Raw genomic sequence first — 18,537 nt, 5'->3', positions numbered from 1 at the left:
TATTAAGGTCTGGTTTATGCCAGAAAAATCCACACAAAGTGATTTCAGTTAAACTAATGCAGCCTCTTATACTTGCCTGTTAAAACAGTTTTGCAGCAGACTTCAATCCATACAGTTTACCTTGTTAATTTTAGGAATTTAAGGGGATGTTGGGGTAACAGGATTGTGGAAGAGACACACAGGCCAAATGCAAAATTCACTACCTCACAAGCTGCAAGTGAAAAGCCAATTCCTTTCGTGCCACCAATGCAAATTCAAGCCCCAAGAGTGCCCAAGAACAATATGAGAAAAATGTGAAGACTAAATTCCTAGGAGGCTGACAAATGCTCCTCCTTTATCTACAGAGCTGCTGAGGTGCACACCACCACACTGAGAACATCGGGAACACAGCCTCCCACTGGTTTCGCTTCAGTCTGACTCGGGAGCTCCTTCCTACAGCCCACAAGATGTTTACACCCTGGAAACATAGGCTGAAAGTAGGTAAGAGGCAGCTACATCCCCAAAAAAGGTGTCTTGTTCACTCCTTAGCAAGCAGACTGCCGTGACCACTCCTTTCCAAAATCACCAACCACCTCCACTGAGACACATCAAAACAGACCAAAACAGGACAAACAGCCCCCTGCAGCCCAATACTTTTGGGTGGAGAATGGCAGGATTTCACCAAGGTGTGATCCAAGTCCCTTTCCTTCACTGTCTGGTGGGGAGCACCTTGTTGGCTGTGCAATCCCAGGCAAGCACTGTATTGTTGTCTCTCCAGCCTCCCTGCACCTGGAACAAAAGCCAGCAGTGCCCAGGGAGAGGCTGTGCTTACTGCTGGCAGCAAGTAGCTCCTGACATACAGACCCCCAGGCTGGATTGTAATCTGCAGCCCCAGAGACATGCAAAAGGAGGACAATGTCAGCTTTACATGCTGAGGAAACCTCACCTCATTGAAAAAATAATTGCAAGGTTTGGGCTATGTTTGTTTTTACAAAGCCCCCAGAACCTGTCACATTATTAGAGCAGATTACAGAGCATCTCTGCTGACATGCTCAATCGCACACACCTGTGAAAACCTCTCATTTTCCTTTTAAATATTTCCCTCCTTCCTGTCTTCCACTTCTTATTATTTTCATTGTTTCTTTGCAACCTCATTTATCTTCAGATTCAGCCATTTAGGTTTTAATAAAAGGCTTCACTGTCTATCCCCTTTCTTCTTCAAAGGACCTGATTTATTTTTCTGCCTCTTCTTGGTTCCCCCCAGCTTAATTATTGTTATTATTTTTAACCTTTAGTAGTTTCCTGCGCTTTCTTCTCCATTCTAATCTCACTCTGCTCCTGTTTTCCCCTCTCATCCCTCACCTCCCTCTCGCCCCTGGCCAAGCATCCAAATACATGCGGAGCAAGCGTAACCAAACATAAATATGAAAGGGATCATCCAATTTCAGCAAAACGCTTGTCCCTACCTATTCAAATATTTAAGTTGCAATGACTAAGTCCAAGAAGATCATAAATTTTTTTTTACAGAGCTCTGCAGGTCTTTAATAAGCCTCAGCCTCCACCTTGATGACAGCCAGGGCTGCAGTTGCTGAGCTGTTTCCTATGCATTACAGAAGATTTGCTCCAAGGTAAGCGAGAGACAGGACGCCTGGGCTCGAATTAGAAGCAAGGAGATTTCATTCCCCAGTTGCTGGTTTATTGAAATTCAATGCCTCCCTCTCACCTGCCGCTTTGTTATGCTAACCCCTTCCAGCCAGCCGAAGATTTCCAGTCCCTAGTGAAAGGCAAGCACCAGCAGCACTTCCCACCTAACCCAGGGAATTGTGTCCTGCAGGTCACACTCCCATCACACCTGGGGAACTGCACCCTAGAGGAAGATGTGTGGTTGACACTGCCTCTTGCAGGGCACATCTCTGTCCTATCACCAAACCCTCTCCTCCTAAAGAGAGGTAGACATGGGGGTGTCACCAAAGGCACTTGGGGCTAGAGGACACTGGACAGCAACGTCTTCTAGCAGCCGATGAGAAGGGCACAGGGAGCTCCTACTGCCTGAGCAGGGAATCCAAGGGTGTTCTGAACCCCTCGTACAGAGCACCCACTGGAGTCTTGCACTTCTAGCCCTGCTATCCCCCCAAACAGTAGGAACGACTTTTCATCCCTGAGGACAAGGAGGAGGAGAGGAAGCTGTCTCTGCTGGTAAGGTACGGCTCCCACCGTGTTTCCACCTTCCAGGAAATGGAAGGGCTTATGCACCCTGAGAGAGCAGCTGAGCTGGAGGAGTTCAGGGCTAAGCAGCCAGCTGCTGCCCGGGATGCCAGCTACCCCAGCCCAACTCCCCAGAGCCCTGTGCCACACAGTGACGTTTGAGAAGAAAGATTAAACCCACAGGCAGCTCACAATGCCCTGGGATGGATAATCACATTCAGGAGCCTCCAGCCCATTGCACCCACTGCTCTGCCTGGGAGAAACACAGAGGGCACAAGGAGGGCATGGCGAAGATACAGACAAGGAAACCACACTTGGTGTGTAACAGAGCCCTTGCTGGAGAGCCATGCTGCACTTCACAAACATTTCATTAAAAGTAAACCCTCCTGAAGGGAAAGAAATAGCATCTTTCTGTTACAAAACAAGTAAAACATGCAAAAGCTGAATCATACATGCCCCTGGGTGAGGCAGTAAGACAGAGCCTATTCTGTAAATGCCCACCAAGGAGTTTTGACATGGCAGTGCCACAGCACTGGCAAAAATACTGCATTTGCAGAGTGGAATAGAACAAAGTAATCCCCTAACTCTTAATACCTTCTCCCTGTTTCTAGAGGAGACAGAAGGCTGCTGCAAACTGTAGAGAAGATTTCACTTGTGTCCAATCTGCATGGACAAACCCAGTTGAAAAAGAAAACAGAATATATCTATTTTTGTTGTACCAAGACTGTGAATTAATTCCCATGTAGTCACTAGGTTTTACACTGGCTGTTTACACCCATGCCCTCAACCATGGAGATACCCTCAGTAATGTGGAAAGCCTTGGGTGAAGATTTGCTAGAGCAAGCCTACCTCACCCTTCCAGATGCTGCTGCCCCACAGCAGTGCTGGAAGGGGCTCCTGCCTGCCCAGCACACACCCCTGCACCACCAGCAAGGACCTCAGGCTCTGCTGGGAAGAAGGTGCATCCCACAGGAAAAGCAGGTCTTGCCAGTACAACCAGCCAGCTGTGAGGTCCACAGAGGGAAAGTTTTTAAAAACACCCTGAATTCCCCAGCATCCCTCTGTCTGCTTTCCCATAGGGCAGACCTCAAACCAGCCTCTTTGCTAGGAGGAGATAAATAAAATAAAATAAAATACACCCATGTGTGGGCTCATACAATTTTAATCAAACTAATGTCTGCAAAAAGGGGGGTAGAGGGGCAGGGGCGGATTACAGTGCCACTTGTTCAAAGCACTCCCGTTTATTTCACATCTGCTTTTGAGCTCCCAACAGCAGTGAGGAGTACGAGACGTGCAAAGTGAGCTGAGCTGTCTCTGTTCCAGTCACCGTCTGCTGCTTGTGTCAGTGAGAGAGCACCCCGGGGACCCACTCCTCAGTGCCGTGCCAGCTAATTACACACCGACAAAGGCACCTGGAGGGGGGAAAGCGAAAGGGAGGAGGAAACCAAGCATCCTAAAAATAAAGCCAACAGGTAACTCACATCAGGGGGCAGGAGCTAGGGAGACCAGATCTGCTTCCCATGGGGCTTGGAGAGAAAGGGTAGTATGTGGGAGGGGACAGAGCTTCACTGGGAATGGTCTGGCCCCACAGGAAGAGGGAAGGGGACAGCATGAGAGTCCTGACCACGCAGCAATGCAAAGGGGTGCCAGAGCAATGCTGAAAAGGCAATTGCAGGTATTTCCAGGGGTCCTGGCAAAAGGAGATGGCAGCAACATGGAGCAGTGGCCTGTAAACTTTTGGGGATCACTACCTGCAGAAGTGCCAGGCAAAAAGCTGGAGCTGCAGGAAGGGAGAGAGAAGCTGGCAGCTTGTGGGGGTATAGCGATGTTTGTGCAAGCTGTGTCAATGCCTGGTGTGTTTCAGAGGTGAAGGAGAGGAGCTCCTGGCAGAAGCAGGAGAAAGGAAGTTCCACCTCTCCCTGACCACACAGCCCTGTGAGCCCCCATCCTTGACTATGCTGCTCAGCCAGCAATACCAATGCTCACCAGCCACACAAGGAACACAAAATGCTTAATAACCATTTGAAAAGTGGCCCATTCACCTCAATAACTCCCTTGGGGATACCTGAGAGCCACCAGCCGTGGGGAGAGGCAGAGGCGACAGAGCTTCTCAGGAGCTTCTCCTGTGAGGGCTCAGGTATTAACCTGCTCCCAGCCCCTGGAACCTGGACACAGCTCCCAGATGGGGATTAAAGCCAGCAAAATGAGAATTTCAAGCACACATCCGGCAAACCCCGCAGCAGCAAATAATCAGGTGCCAAGAAGGAGATTAACCCTGTGGGGTTGAAGGAAACAAAGGCGTAAGCGCCGGTCTGTTTAAGAAGCTGCTGCTTCTCCCAGACGAACACAAATGCGACCAGGAGGAATCCGAGGCAGCGCCTGCGTGAGAAATACTGATTGCCAGGAAATATAAGCCTCTGATTTCATGCAGATCCACAATCAGCGGCACGAAGATCCCTGCAATTGCTGCTATGGCAGAGGCGGTGAGCCAGGTAGTCTCCTACCCAGGTTGCACCGTGGAAGGAATTGCTTCAGAGCTTATCTTAGCTGATGGTGAGCAGGCCACAGGACTCCCTGCAGTAGTCCCTATCCTGCTCACTCCCAAATAGACAGCAGGCACCCTTGGGCACTCAGTGCCCTGCCCTGACAGATGGGGAACAGCTCCTCATCTGGGGTCGAAGTGACACAGGCAGTGATAGAGCAGTGAGGCTATGGGGATGTCCTTCACAGGTTACAGAGGCAGATTATTTTGGGGGGACACACACACACTCACCAGCCAAGCTGGAGGGGTCGCTGTACCTGGAGAAACTGTGTCCTGGTCAGCATTTGCTTGTTCAGGGGACCACTTGTTCACAGCTGAGAGGGGGCAGAATCCAGCACAGAACTGAACCCTCATCTGCAGCCAGGGATTCTTTAGGGAGGAGGCTCTTCCTGCACTCTGCTGGCAGGCTGACAACTGCGAGAGGCATTCCTGGGCTCCTTACTCAACGGCTAGCTGTGTGTCATGACAGGCTTCAACTGACATATCCCTGATGCTCGTGCTGCTACAGCAGGAACGTGGTTCCCAGTTGAGCAGCCTCCAGCAATACCACCTTGGGCTGTGATCTTGTCAGGTTTCATAAGCCTAATCAGGCTCTGCTCTGGCTGGCGTACAGGGGTTTCACGGGCAGGCTGGCTGGCTGGCTGTCCTACTGCTCCAGAAAGCGCACCTGAACACTCAACAGCAGTGCTGTGTCCTGGCAGTCTGCAGGAGGATCCGCATTTCGGTCCTGACAACTTCAACCAGCAGATAATAAGCGACAGGACGGTGGCCCCTGGGCATCAGCTTGGTGGACCAGTAATAGGACTGGGACTGTGGTGGCTGGCTCAAACCCATGACACTTCAGCAGTGATGGAAAGCACCTTCTAGCCTTTCAGGGAGAGATCCAAGGAGTGGAGGGCTCTGTGGTGGGTCCTGTGGGCACACATGTCATCTAAAACATCTTGTTAGTGCAAACTGTCCACAGTTATCCAGCTTGTCTTAGCCCTACCAGCGCATCCTGTGGCCTCAACATACCACAGGAGACAAGTCCATCTTCCTGTACTGATGGTCTGCGACAGGGCTTCCTGCAAAAACTCATCTCAGCACCCTGAGCCAGCACTGTGCTTATCTACAGCAACAGGCTCTGGCTAAGCCTGACTCGGTGAGTGTGATCAAAAGCCACTGCACTGGTGCCCAGCCCAGCACACCTCTGCTGTCCTGATTCCTCCTCTTCCTTTCCCTCCATCCACATCAAACCCTCACCATGAGCCTCTCTAAGCAGAGGAGATCTGAGCAGCATGGTGTGTCCAAGGATGGGCCCACAGCACACACTGCTCCGGCTGTAGACACAAGGGAGCTGAAATGATCTGAGAGTACTGGACACCTCTCACTCCCCACTGCTCACCAGTCCCTGTGACTCACAAAGTCACTTCAAAAGGAGCTCCTCAAAGCACCATCACCGCCTCTGACATCCTAGTCACAAAGGGAGAGGAATAAAGGGTAGGAGGTGGCAGTGCAAAGGTAATTACTGCTTCCTGACAGCCCTGATGGAAGACAGCACTGAAACTCCCACTGTCTGCTCTGGAGTCCAAAGCCTGGAACAGCATCTAGGGCACTTAAAGGACATGTGGAAAGGGTAGGGGAAGAGTCCCCATGAGGCCTCACAGAAGGAGGTTAGAATGAGAGGAAGAGCCATGCCTCTGGTAGCTTTGGATCCTCCCACTGAAGGAGGCAGCAGGGACACTCCTTCCAGTTCAACCACAGTCCCTCACCAGTCATTCCCATGTGCAGCTCTCCCTGCTCCAGTACCTCCAGGTACCCTCCTACACACCCTGATGCTCTTCACAGCACAAAATCTCCTCTACACCTGCCACTTCCACACTCCCTCCTTCTCTTGCTTTCCAAGTGCTGCTGTTCCTGCTTTCATTCTTGCTCCCTTTTCAGCTCCGTTTCTTCCCTCCCCCCACCTCTTGCTTGTTTTTAACTCCCTCAACTCCATCTCCCTCAGCCCACTCACTCTGTGCCTTGCATGCCTCCATTTGTTCCGCTTCATGTTGCCCAGCACTGGGATGACCACAACCTTCCCTTTCCCAGTAATTCCCCCCAGTCCCACAGCAGCCAAAGGGTTCCATCTTTGGTATAGCTTACCCTGCACTCCAGGACTCTTCCTGGAGGCAGGAGCCCCTCGTGCCAAGGGGTGCTGTTCCCCAGGGTCACCTGCACCAGTCACTGTGTCCTCCAGATATGCCCATGCACTTGGCTGCCTTCAGCTGTTACACAGCTTCAGTGGGGCTTTCTGGAGGAGTAGCGCTTCCAACTACTCATTAGACAAGCTCTGCAGAGCCACCACACAGGTGAGGCCTGAGTAGCAACCCTGGATCAGTGACACATTGGCCCAGGATATGACAGCAGAAAGGAAGAGACTGGAAGCATCTCTGTGGCCATAGCGAATCTTCTGCAGTGTCCCAGGGCAGCTGCCCTCTCAGGGCAGCCCTTCTGGCCAGCACCTGCAACAAAGGAGCTCCTTCAAAGCACAGAGTCTCTCCAAATGCTCAGCTTGTTCCCCTGGCACCTCCATCTCTCCCCCTGCTTTCCCTTCCCTGTATGTAAACACTGCTGTGCCATTGATCCCACCTTCCAGCCACCGGTGCCAGGTGGGCCACGCAGCCATCACCTGCAGTTTTGCAAGGATGTCCTATCTGTGAACAGGTGGCATCAGTACACCTGAGAGAGCTCAAAAGGTGACAACAGACTGCTAGAGTGCCTGCAATCATCCGCAGCATGCTAATGAAATTCTTCAGCAGAGAGCCCAACATTAACCCTCCGATTAGGAATCTACTGCTTTGGGATCTCTTCATGTCCATACAGCAGCACAGTGCCATAAAGAAAACTGACCTCTTTAAACCTTCTACCCTCAGTATGTTTGATGTTACAAGTTACAATCAGGAAATGCTTTTGGCACCCCTGTCCAGAAAACCCTGCCTGCCATGACACACTTCCCCAAGAGAGGCATCCCCAGCTCTACATTTCTTTGTAGAGCACTAAGTTATCATTTTAACTAGTGCACAGTAAGGAATGAAGCCCTGAAGGGCGTAGTATGTTGAAACACAGTGTCAAGGAACCGGAGCAGGACAGAGCAGGACACTGAAGGGCGTCCAGCCCATTAGTCCCAACTCAATCAGTGATGATCTCTTAAGGCAGAGGCTCATTCAGATTTCAAATGGGGAGCAGAGCAGCCCCACCTCTTGCCTCCGCAGGGTAAAATCACGCTTCTCTCTGCATTCTAAAGCGCCTTTGTTCGGGTTCACCCTGTTAGCTCTGCCTTTGCTCTTCTTTGTAGGCTCTCCAGAAACATCCCTTGTTGATGACAAGGGCAAGTGGGGCGGCTAATCCCATTCCATTAGCATCCTCTGAAATACTCCAAGGACTACAGATGCTGTCTGGGTGCAGGTGGCCAGAAGGCGGCTCTCGCTAAGCCAGCATGACTTCTGGTTGTGTGCACACACATCCAGCCCTGGAGCCGTCTGCCATCAATAAAGCCTGCTGGAGGGAGGGAGAGGATAAGGAAACAGCCCACACGTGGCTCGAAAGCAGACTTTTCTCCTACAGGCACAGCTTTCCCAATGCCAAAGGTCGCCACCACTCCTCTTCTTCCAAGGTGGCATGAAAACCTTAAACTGGGGGGAATGTGTTGGTGTAAAAACAACTGAGTGCTATTCTACAGAGGCCAGGGAGGGTGGATGGGACATTCCCAGCCCCTCATGCTCCTGGGGGCTGCAGCAGCACAGCCTCTGGTACCCCAGGGAGCAGATCTACAGAAGCCATCCCCTCCTCAAATGATGACCCAGCACTGCCTGCGGCACTCTCAGATTTCTTGCAGCCCTTCTTCCCATTACATTTTCCATTTATAAACAGCTGTTTGTTGTATTACTAATCAGTGCCGCATGGAATAATGTTACGTTTCCCACCACATTACTATTTCGTCTTCTTTCCTCTCTGCCTCCAGTTGCTGCTTTCCTTCCACCACCCCCAACCTGGAAAGAAATAATACATTTCTTCATTTTATTCAGGCTCTACTTCTCTGATAATGTAAACAATTTACTTACAACCCATGCACAAAAAAAAGAGAGGGTTTTTTTTAAAATTAAATACTGTTAAACCCACTTAAAATAAATACTTGCCGAAGGAGTATCAGCTGGAGACTGCTCTCTGACTTATAATAATCCCACTGCACCCAGGGAAATCCTCTTAAATCTATATCAGATAAAGATTGTAAAACTGTTAGAGGGCTAAACTGACAGGGCATCCACAGAACCAAGATGGTTTCTCTCCCCAGCTTCTCCCTACCAAGGGGCAAGTCTGTACCAGTGCAGGTCACCACACGAAGCAAAACCCTGCATCACCTGGCAGCAGCTGAAGGGAGAAGAGGGAAAAGGCCAGTCCTGCCAGGGCTTTGGGCTGGAGGAGGAGGAATAGGCTGCTATGGAACTCCAAGCCTACCTCTGAAGCACCACAGAGTTGCTTTCCCTTTCCTGTCTCTCCAGAAGGAAGCAGAAGCAGGGCAGCAACATCTCTAAATTAGCTGATAAGGGTTCAAAATCATAGGAGCTGGGAGGGGGGACACAGAAGCAGCAGGCTTTCAAGTTTACTGTTATCTTATCTGAGAGGACAAAAAGGATCTGATGTAGATTGGCAGTGCTGCTAGGATATTTTGGGCCTCTGCTGCTCTGCAGTTTGCCTGAGCACTGGCCACCAGTTTGTTTTATAATTCTGCAACAAAAAGATGTGCATCCACACCACATTGAGCATGCATCTTTGTGGCACAGAAGCAGCCTGGCTCAGCAATGGGCCCTGCATTTCCCCTCTGCTACGTGGGGACTTGCTTGTTCATCACCACACCTACTTGTTCTCCAAGACAGCCCAAGAGAAGCCTCAGCACCAACAGCAGCCCCTCTTAGGGCTGGAGACTGGCAGAAATGCAAAGCAACCCAGTCTAAGGGGCTGGAACAAATAAAGCAATGCCCCAGGGAAAACAAATTAAAAAAAAAAGAGAAGAGAAAGAGGAGGGGGAGGAAGAGTAAGCACGGCAAAAACCTCCCCAGGGAAGCAGCAAGAGAAGTAGGCAACTTAGAATGTGAAGTTTTCGGCGGTAATCGAATAACCATCGCAGGGTTTCTCAGTGCTGCAGCTGGCTGGAGCCACGGGGACTGTATTCCACTTTCAGAGTTCACTGAGCAATTGCTAAGGCAGCGGATGGGTGCCGTATGTTACCAGCTGCGCTCACAGCCATCGCTTTCCCCATTTAACGCCAGGGGATTGTTTGGAGGCGCGCAGGCAGGGAAACCTGCACGCTTCGTGCCGCTCCCCCGCCACCCAGCACTCTGGCAAGGCCACCAGAAATGCCAACAGGCTCTGCCAATGACACTTAGAGCATGTCCCCATGCCAGGGAGTCACCAGGCTTGTGCTGGCTGCTCAGTACCCATCAAAAGCAGGGAGGTGCAGGTGAAAGGCCCCTCAGTCCCCCTCCAACGAGGCGGAGGCAGCCCCTGGAAAGCTGCCGAGTGCGCAGGAGGTAGGAGGCAAGGTACCAGGCTCTGCCCATCCCACATTACAGCCTGCTGGCTCCACCACCTGCTCGCCTGACCCAGCCCAGTTCCTTCTGGCTCTCCTTTTGTGCTCTGTATTTTCTCTTTGTCTTCCAGAGCTTCTCTCAGTTGCGCTTACAGTGAAAAAGTCACCATTTGGGGGGAAAAAGAGAAGTTGGGAGCTGCCCAGAGAACATTAGGAGAAAATGTTAAATTCAGGATGGAAGGCAGCATTAAACTGTTTTCAACACCAGACTTCTGTCCAAGACTTGGACTTAGTGTGCTGAGTAACCCATCTGTGGTAGAGCTGGCCTTCAAATGCACCAGGGTCTCTGACTAAAGATTTTTCTATCCTAGTTAAAAACCTTTGCACTCTTTAACTCCTATCAGCATAACACTCAGACATTATGACAATATACAGAAAAAGCCTATACCACCAACCCCCCTTCTCAGAGGGACAGGCTGAGAGGCATCCTATAAAACAGTATGACAATTAGGGTTACTAATACCTCATTCTACCAAGGAACTGGCAAAGCATATGGGAAGAGCCAGCAGGAGAAGAGAAAAGGGCATGTGGGCTGTGCAGAGTGTTGTTTTCAGTAAATCCTTTCAAGGCAGCAGAGAACCCCAAGCCTTGCAGCCTCCAGCCTCACTGACACCGAGGAGACAACGGGCTCAGCAAAGGGCAAGCGCCACAGTCCCATCAATCTGAGATACATCCAAGTGGAGCCAAGCACGACTAGAGCAGACTAGAGGGCGCGACTTGGAGCCTTCAGAAAAGAGGCTTTTTCAGGAAAGACTGCTTTAGTTTCTAAAGATCATTTTAACTGACTGGTCTGATGTTACCACTCAGGCTCAGTGCTGCACAGAAACCTACCCAAGCAAAACACAGCAGCTTTTTACAGTCCAAAGGCAAATCAGTATTCCATATTCCATGCCTCCCTTCCTGAAAAGTATGGGACATAGAAAGTCTGGAAGCGAGAGGGCTCGTTTTAAAGACCAGACTAGATCTGTGAGCAGAGGGCTGTGCAATTGCCTGAGGCTGTGTTAATTTACATTTTTAGAAATGCATTTTAGAATACATTTTTTCTTACAATGCATTGGTACAAGTGCAGAGACATGTATGAAAAAGGACACATATTCTTATTGAAATTCTTCTCCACACACTAGCTCAATTTAAAAAAGTACCTCTACCTCAAAAGGGACAATATAGGAAAAACATATGGAATACAGTGATGTGCCCCAATTGTGTCTGACGCCAGGCTTTTGAGAAATGGGAAGGTGGACAGCATAAAAAAAGAAAGAATCCATTCCCCCAACTGAGAACCATCCCCACAAAGCATGTCATGCCACCAAGTTGCCCATGGTTTTGAGGGACGGGGTAGAAAGGCGAGGGAGGAAAAAAACAAACCACAGAACAGAGAAACAAGAGAGTGGATATAATGGATTATCCATGTTTTAGGCATAGTCTACCCACAATTTTTTCCATTTCTCCTGCACAGACAGAGGTAGAGAAGTGACATCATGTAACACAACACTACAAAAGTAAAAATCAGGCAAGCAATTCCAACAGCAAACAATAGGAGATGGCATACTTGCAACAAAACAGGAGCAATTGGGAGGGTTTAGCAGGAAAACAGAGTAACAGGGGATGAGATAAAGATACACAAAATGAGTGAACCATGTCTCACTATGCGGGGACATGTACAGAGATTTCTGTAATAAGCTATCAGTTATAACCTAAATTGCATCAACAAAGAAGTGTTTCAGAAAGTACAGGGAGTAACTAGCCACTGCAATTCATTGCCAGATTGTACCTGACTAAAGCCAAGATTTAAAAAAAAAAAAAAAAAAAATCCCCAACCAAACAAAACCCCAAGGGAATTTAAACAGGTCTTGGTGCATTCCTTTTTCCAGTGGGAGGTTTAAATCTGGAAGGGGCATGGACCTTCTGGGCTGGCTTCCTGTGTGTCCATGCCACAGCAGGCTGTAAGGAAGCAGCCCCTCCTGCCAGTTCCAGAGCCCCGAGCAGCAGGGTTGCCCGTGCCAGGCTCCCACATTCCTGCCCACGGCACTGCTGACCACCAACCTCCCAGGCGGGCAGTGCCCATCAGCCTCACAGCTTCTGCAAGGGGAAAACTGGGTAAGCTTAGGCAGCTATACTTTCAGGATATCAGGAATGACTAAGCAGGACTGGAGATGAATCCTATTCAGCATCATTATCAGGCAAAGCTGGAATATAAGCCTTTGTTTCTATTTCCCACTATCAGAGGAGCTCAAAGCACATCACAATTATTTAGCTTAGACTTTGTGAAAGGCTTGTATGCTATTATCCCTAATTTTACCAGCTGGAAAATGGTGGGGGAGATGGAGAGTACCATATCCAGAGACATGCAGCAAGTTGGAAGCATGCTAGGGCCCGATGTCTGCAGCATCACAAACCAGGTACTCTGGTTTGTTGGTGCAATTCCCCACAGGGCATCCATAGGAACTGCCAGAGGTAGATATGTTTACCCCTCCTCATTCCTCCCCCATTAACAGACAAACTCTTCCTTCCCATTCATAGCAGAAACAGAAAGAAAAAGCAGAGAAGCAAAGGTCAAATTTTTTTGAAGGTTATTACAGACATTTGGGCATATAAAGGGGGACACTAAGAATAAAATACCCTGTGCCTAGTTGCAAAGGACCACCTATAAGAAGGCATTTGATTTTTTTTTTTTAAACCTCTTTTTAAAGTCAGCTAAAGGGTAATTTGAAAGTGAAGGACATTTTACTCCTCTGGGGAGCTAATTACTGCAACAAGCAAAGTCCAAACAGGTCAAGATGAATGTAACTCACAGGAACAACACCAATCCTACAGCTCACTGTGGTAAACTCACAGGGTTTGCCCAGATAAGGCACACACAAGCCTCACAGAGGTAGTCAAGCTGCCGAGATGGCCTCAGAAATCAGGACATGTGTGCTTAGGATTCCCAAGTTCTACCTTCATGCACCAGAGCAGAGCAATAGAGACCACCTCCTGCAACACCACTAAAGAAATAAGAGCAATATGAAATACAAAAACTACACCAGAATAAAAGAATTTGGGGACGTACAACTGGTCCTTGCTGTTCTCACCAGGCTGAGATCACCAACGTTATGTCATTATTTAGCACTGACCTTTCAAACTCCGCTCTTTAGCACCCTCCCTCCAAACTGATGCCTAAGAGTGGTTCCTGCTGCATCTCAGCCAAGCAGCTCATCACAGGAGCATGGGACAATTCGGCGCGGAAGGGACCTTGCGGGGTCTGTAGTGCAACTACAGGGTCAAGCAGGGTCAGCTATAAGATCAGACCAGGCTGCTCAGAGTTTGATCCTGTCAGGTCTTGAAATCCTCCAGAGATGAAGCCTGTGCAACCTTTCAGGACAGGCTGAACTGCTTGTTTCAATTTTTGCCTGTTGTTGCTCAGCTGCAAGAAGCCCGATCTCCCCAGGACACAAGCTGCTCACTCAAGTACAGTGACAAACACTTTTCCCTGTCTCTCAGGTGAAGAGGAAGAAGAAAAAGAAAAAAGGTAGCAGAGAAGGAAGAGCCCCCAAAGACTTCTATCAACACTGGTAGATGCTTGTCTGTGAGAGTGCCATCTCTCTCTTCGACACTTCCCTCAAGCAAAGCCACCTTCAGCCCAGTTGACAGCTGGAACAAAACAGCAGCCAAAAGGTCCACGTGCCTCACATGATGAGAAGTGACTGCTCTCACCCTGAGTCCCCCCAGGTTCCCAGGAGTAGACTGTGCTCTCCCAACCAAACCCGGCAAAGCTGTGACGTGACTTTCCACCCTCTGCTCTGTGCACAGACAGATCACATAAGGCGGCACTTGACGAGGAAGAGGGGGAGCTGCTGGCGACACGCAGCAGCAGCTGGTATGGACTAACAAAAGTCCTGTTTTTTCTTTGCCTTCTACATGCTCTTTATTTCTCAGCAGAGAGATTCTGGAGGTTTCTGGTCACAAGTTCAGCAAAAGACTTGCTGTTTCTCTTGAATGCTCGTCTGAGACACGTGCAGCTCCTTTCCTTCCAGCACTCAATGTCTGGCCTGCATAAATCTTTCTTGCAGTTCCTGTGCCACCAATGCCTCTTATACACACCTACAGACATCCTCCCCGTCCCAGCCATGGGCTTGCAAGTGGCCACATAGTTACATGGCACAGCTGAAGAGCACAGAGGATCCCTTCAGGACACGCTCCTAAAAGCATGGACTGATTTCTGGTGCAGAGAGCTACAAGCAACTTGGGCAGCTCAGCATCAGGAGACAAGACCCCACCAAGAAGAGCCACAGCCAGCGTGACCTCAGGCAGAGGCAGCTGGCTCTTCATTCCACCAATGCCCTTGCCCACCACCACTCCTTAAGCCTGGCACGACACTGAAACTTCACTATAGTGGGGCTGCCAGCCAAAAAAAACACATCCAGCCCCTGGGAGCCATCACAGCCATGCAGGACCAGGGGGACCGGGCAGAGGTCAAGGCACCAGCCTACCGAGGCAGGGTGAGACCAGAGTGAAGTAGCAGAGGGCGGAAGTGTGGCCAGGCTGAGAGGGTAGCCAAGGGAGCCACTGAATAGCCCCTAGCTAGCACAAAGCCTCTCTGCCCCACTTTCACCTAAACCTGGCAGGAAGGAGATGCTGGTGACCAGCCCTGCAGGCACTACCAACTGCACAGCAGCTCCTGCCCACTGCAGAGGCAGCTGCCTCTGAGTGCTCCTTGTTTTTCAAGTCTGCAGTGAAATGGTTTCTTCCCAGTCTGTGGTACCGAGGTCTCTCCTCCCATCCAAACCCCTTTCATTTTTTTTGCTTTAACTTGTTTGGGTTTGATGCTGTACTGTTGCTTCCCCCAAAATAAAGAGTAAAAGGGCTGCCACTCCCTCAAGTGCTTTGAAACCTTTCCTCCTGCTCTATCACTACCTGTTTAAGAAAAACGTCAAAGCTTGATTTCTTCCCTCAAATCTCTTACTCTGAAAAAGAGCTCAACGTTTTTGGGAGCACAGATGAAAAAACACAGAGATAAAAGTCTGAAGCTTCTGAAGAGGTTAGACCTGGGCCCCTTCGCTGTTATCTAAGGAAGGGTACAGGCACACAAACAACTCATTGCAGAGACACAGTGGAGTACAAATCTGCAGTGACTCACGCACACTGAAGGAACTGCCACGTGCTCAGTTCTACCCTATAGCAAGTTTACCCATCAATATGAGAAGCACAAACCAGCATTTCAGTTTGCACAGCCATCCTTGCAGCTTCACCACCTAAAATTACTGCACAGAAAACTCCTCTTCTGGAAAATACCGTTGTCCTGTCAGTGGTCACGCTGTGTTTCTGGGATGCTGCTTCCCTTCATCTGCAAATCCTCTGCTGTCCTTAACTTCTTCAAAAAGTGAATAAACAGCCCACAGACTCCTCACAGACAGCAACAAGCAGGCCAGGGTCCCAGTACAATTGTCAGTCAGGTGCGTATGGTCCCCAGATCCCCTATTTAATCAATAAAATATAAGTTTTGTAACTCCCCTCTTCAGTATGCTTAAGTGCCTTCCCAATTCAACCACAAAGCCAAAATTCCCATCAGTTGCTCAGAAGACTTATGGGGGAAGTTTCCAAAAGCAGCCAAGTCTTCAGCCACTACTGCCCAGCATGAGTCTAACATCTAGGCTTTCCCTTTAGTCAACATGGAGAAGGATGCATTTAATTTACACGAACGTGAATTGCTCTGCAGATTTGTCCCTCTCTGTCCTCTGATGGCAGATATTGCCTTAACATCTACCTTATGCAATGAGTCTGGTGTTAAATGAGTGGGAGGCCACTTGGGAGATCTTCCAAAATCTTCCCCTCCCCACGCTCAGTAAAAGAGCATGAACTAGCCTCAACAATTTTGTATCAGCCTCAGGGAACTGAACTCTGAGGGCACACAAAGTTGCAGACCTTGTACATGGGCCAATTCTTCCTCATATATCAATCACAAGGCCATGGTTCCACCACATCCTGAAGGGCTGTACCCCTCCCTTTTTTTTTTTTTTTTTTTTTTGCCACCTCCCTCAGCACCCACAATTCAGTTTGACATGTCCTAAACTCTTCCTCCTAACACACCTCACAGCACAGGTACAACATCTTCCCAGTGACACAGTTCAGGAGGTGACTAGAAAAGAAGCAGCAAGATACAGAAAGGCTCGTTTTTGAAGCAACAAAAGGAAATTGAAGACTGGTTGTGAAAAAGATTAAGCCTTGATACACATGTTTGCATGGCAGAAGGCCCTTGAACCACATGACTGGCCTCATTTCCTAGCTTCAGTGAGATTAGCACTTGTGCTGCATGCCTAAATTCAGATAAGAGGCCCACAGAGTGCCTGGGGAGTAGTTCTTACTCCAGGCCATCAGGTCCTCAAAGCAGTATTAGATCCTGGCCAAAAGAAAAGGAATCTTGAGTGGAAACACCAAAAATAGGAGAGGGAGAACCAACCATGCTTACTGCTCATGAGGTAGACAGAAGTGTACTTTCAAGCCCAACTGGCACACTGCTGAAGCTGACAAGATTATTTTTTAGCAGCTGCAGGGCTCTGGATACATGGCTGTCAATAATGCTTGTGATGGCAGGAGCAGAGAACACATTCCAGCTGCTCTGCTGCGAGCTGAGACGTCCCAGTGCGGACAGCAGCCCCACGTGCTGCTGCACCAGGGCCCCATCCACCTACCCCATCACAGGGCTGTATCATGCAGGTGGAAAAGGGAAGAAACATTCCTTCACCTCTCTACTAAACCACGGGATTCAACAGGTCCAACATCCCAGAGCAGCAAGTCTAAAATCAACACTGCTTCAAACCCATCCATTTCACACGTAAATGGAGAGAACAGAGATGCTAACAAACCTGTCTCCCTTCAGGCATCACTGCTGCCAAAAAGGAGCCACTCAAATCTAATGAGTCAATTAAAAATTCATAACTGGATGAAAGAAAAAAAGAAGTTTGGTTCTGGTTCTGAGAAAATGAGAATAATAACTCTCATTTAGCTCTTGTCTACTTCTTCTTGCACACTGTCTGGAGAAACAAAGCCAGCTTGAAAATCCAAGACCTGTAGCCGAGAGCTAAAATAGTAGGAAAAAAGAAAGGGCATGTGCTCTGTCCTGCCCTACAGAGAAAAGCCCATTTCCCCGGCAGGACTTCAGGGTCCAACAGGGCTGAAGTCAGCACGAGTTCACAGGAATGGGAGCCAGAGGGAAGGCTCTTTGTAAGGACCTGTTGTCTACAGGAAGCGCTCTGGAAAATTCAGTTTCGGACAGAGTTTGTCTAAACCACAGAAAACACCTTACACAGATGCACACATTCAAAAGACAAGTGACCCTAAGTCATCTCTCAAGTGAATTTTCAGAAATTAATTAAGCCAAACCAAATTAGGGCCCAAAATCCTGAACGCAAGCATCCATGAAGGGGTATAATGTGATTTAACTAATCCACTAAAAGTTACTTTAGATTCATTTTCTTGAGTATCTCTGACACATGTAAGCCCCAAAGCCAATGTCCTCAAAGCACTACTCATGGGTGTCTACAGAGTTCCAAATCTTAAAAGCCACATAGTTGTAGCAAGGGTAGGTCAGAGCAAAAGCATACCAGTCCAGCCTTGGTTGGTCATCAAAGCAGCTGCTGAGCTGTGGTTACAACCAGGACTGTCCTGGTATCCCAAACCCCGTGAGAGCAGTGGAGGAGCTCCCTGCTGTCCAGCCATGGGATATGCTGACTGTGCTTGCCTGCAGGCCCATCCTGAAGAACTTGACCCTACTCCATGGCTAACACAGGTACTCTCACTTGATCCAGTGCCTCTCCTGTAAGGATCCAGCTCACAGGTTACCACAGGGAAAACAGCTCCCTGGCAGAGCAACCCAGCATCCAACTCTGACTGCTCCAACCTCACCCTGCCCACAGGCACTTTTTTTTCACTGGGTGTTGGTTTCAATGGGCTTCACTCCCTCAGGTGACTCTACAGCAGCAGTGCTGACTCAGTCTTGTTTACACTGAAGTGGGAACTGCAAATCTGAACACCTGAAGCAAATCACAGAACTACAAAAGAACAGAAGAATATTCAGGCATCTACCTTCCTGCTGCTCATGGACATCAGGTGGGAAAGCAGGCAGCTAAATAAGCACCTGCACCCATATTGTGGGACTTCACCTGTACACTGAAGAGAAGAAGCCAAGGCCACACAAGCTGGAAGCAAAAAGCACAACCCAGAA

General features: G+C 49.2%; 1 protein-coding gene across 2 annotated transcripts in view; it reads right to left on the bottom strand.

Annotated features, from left to right (window-relative positions):
- The window catches only part of IGSF3 (immunoglobulin superfamily member 3), a 93,931-nt gene that overhangs the window by 46,455 nt on the left and 28,939 nt on the right, over positions 1 to 18,537 (bottom strand). The gene's annotated exons all lie outside the window — the stretch shown is intronic.

This window comes from Myiozetetes cayanensis, unplaced genomic scaffold (assembly GCF_022539395.1).
Source record: "Myiozetetes cayanensis isolate MyiCay16 unplaced genomic scaffold, myiCay2020 scf5-8, whole genome shotgun sequence".
In the NCBI taxonomy this organism is placed as follows: domain Eukaryota; kingdom Metazoa; phylum Chordata; class Aves; order Passeriformes; family Tyrannidae; genus Myiozetetes; species Myiozetetes cayanensis.
This window is presented reverse-complemented; position numbering and strand designations above follow the sequence as displayed.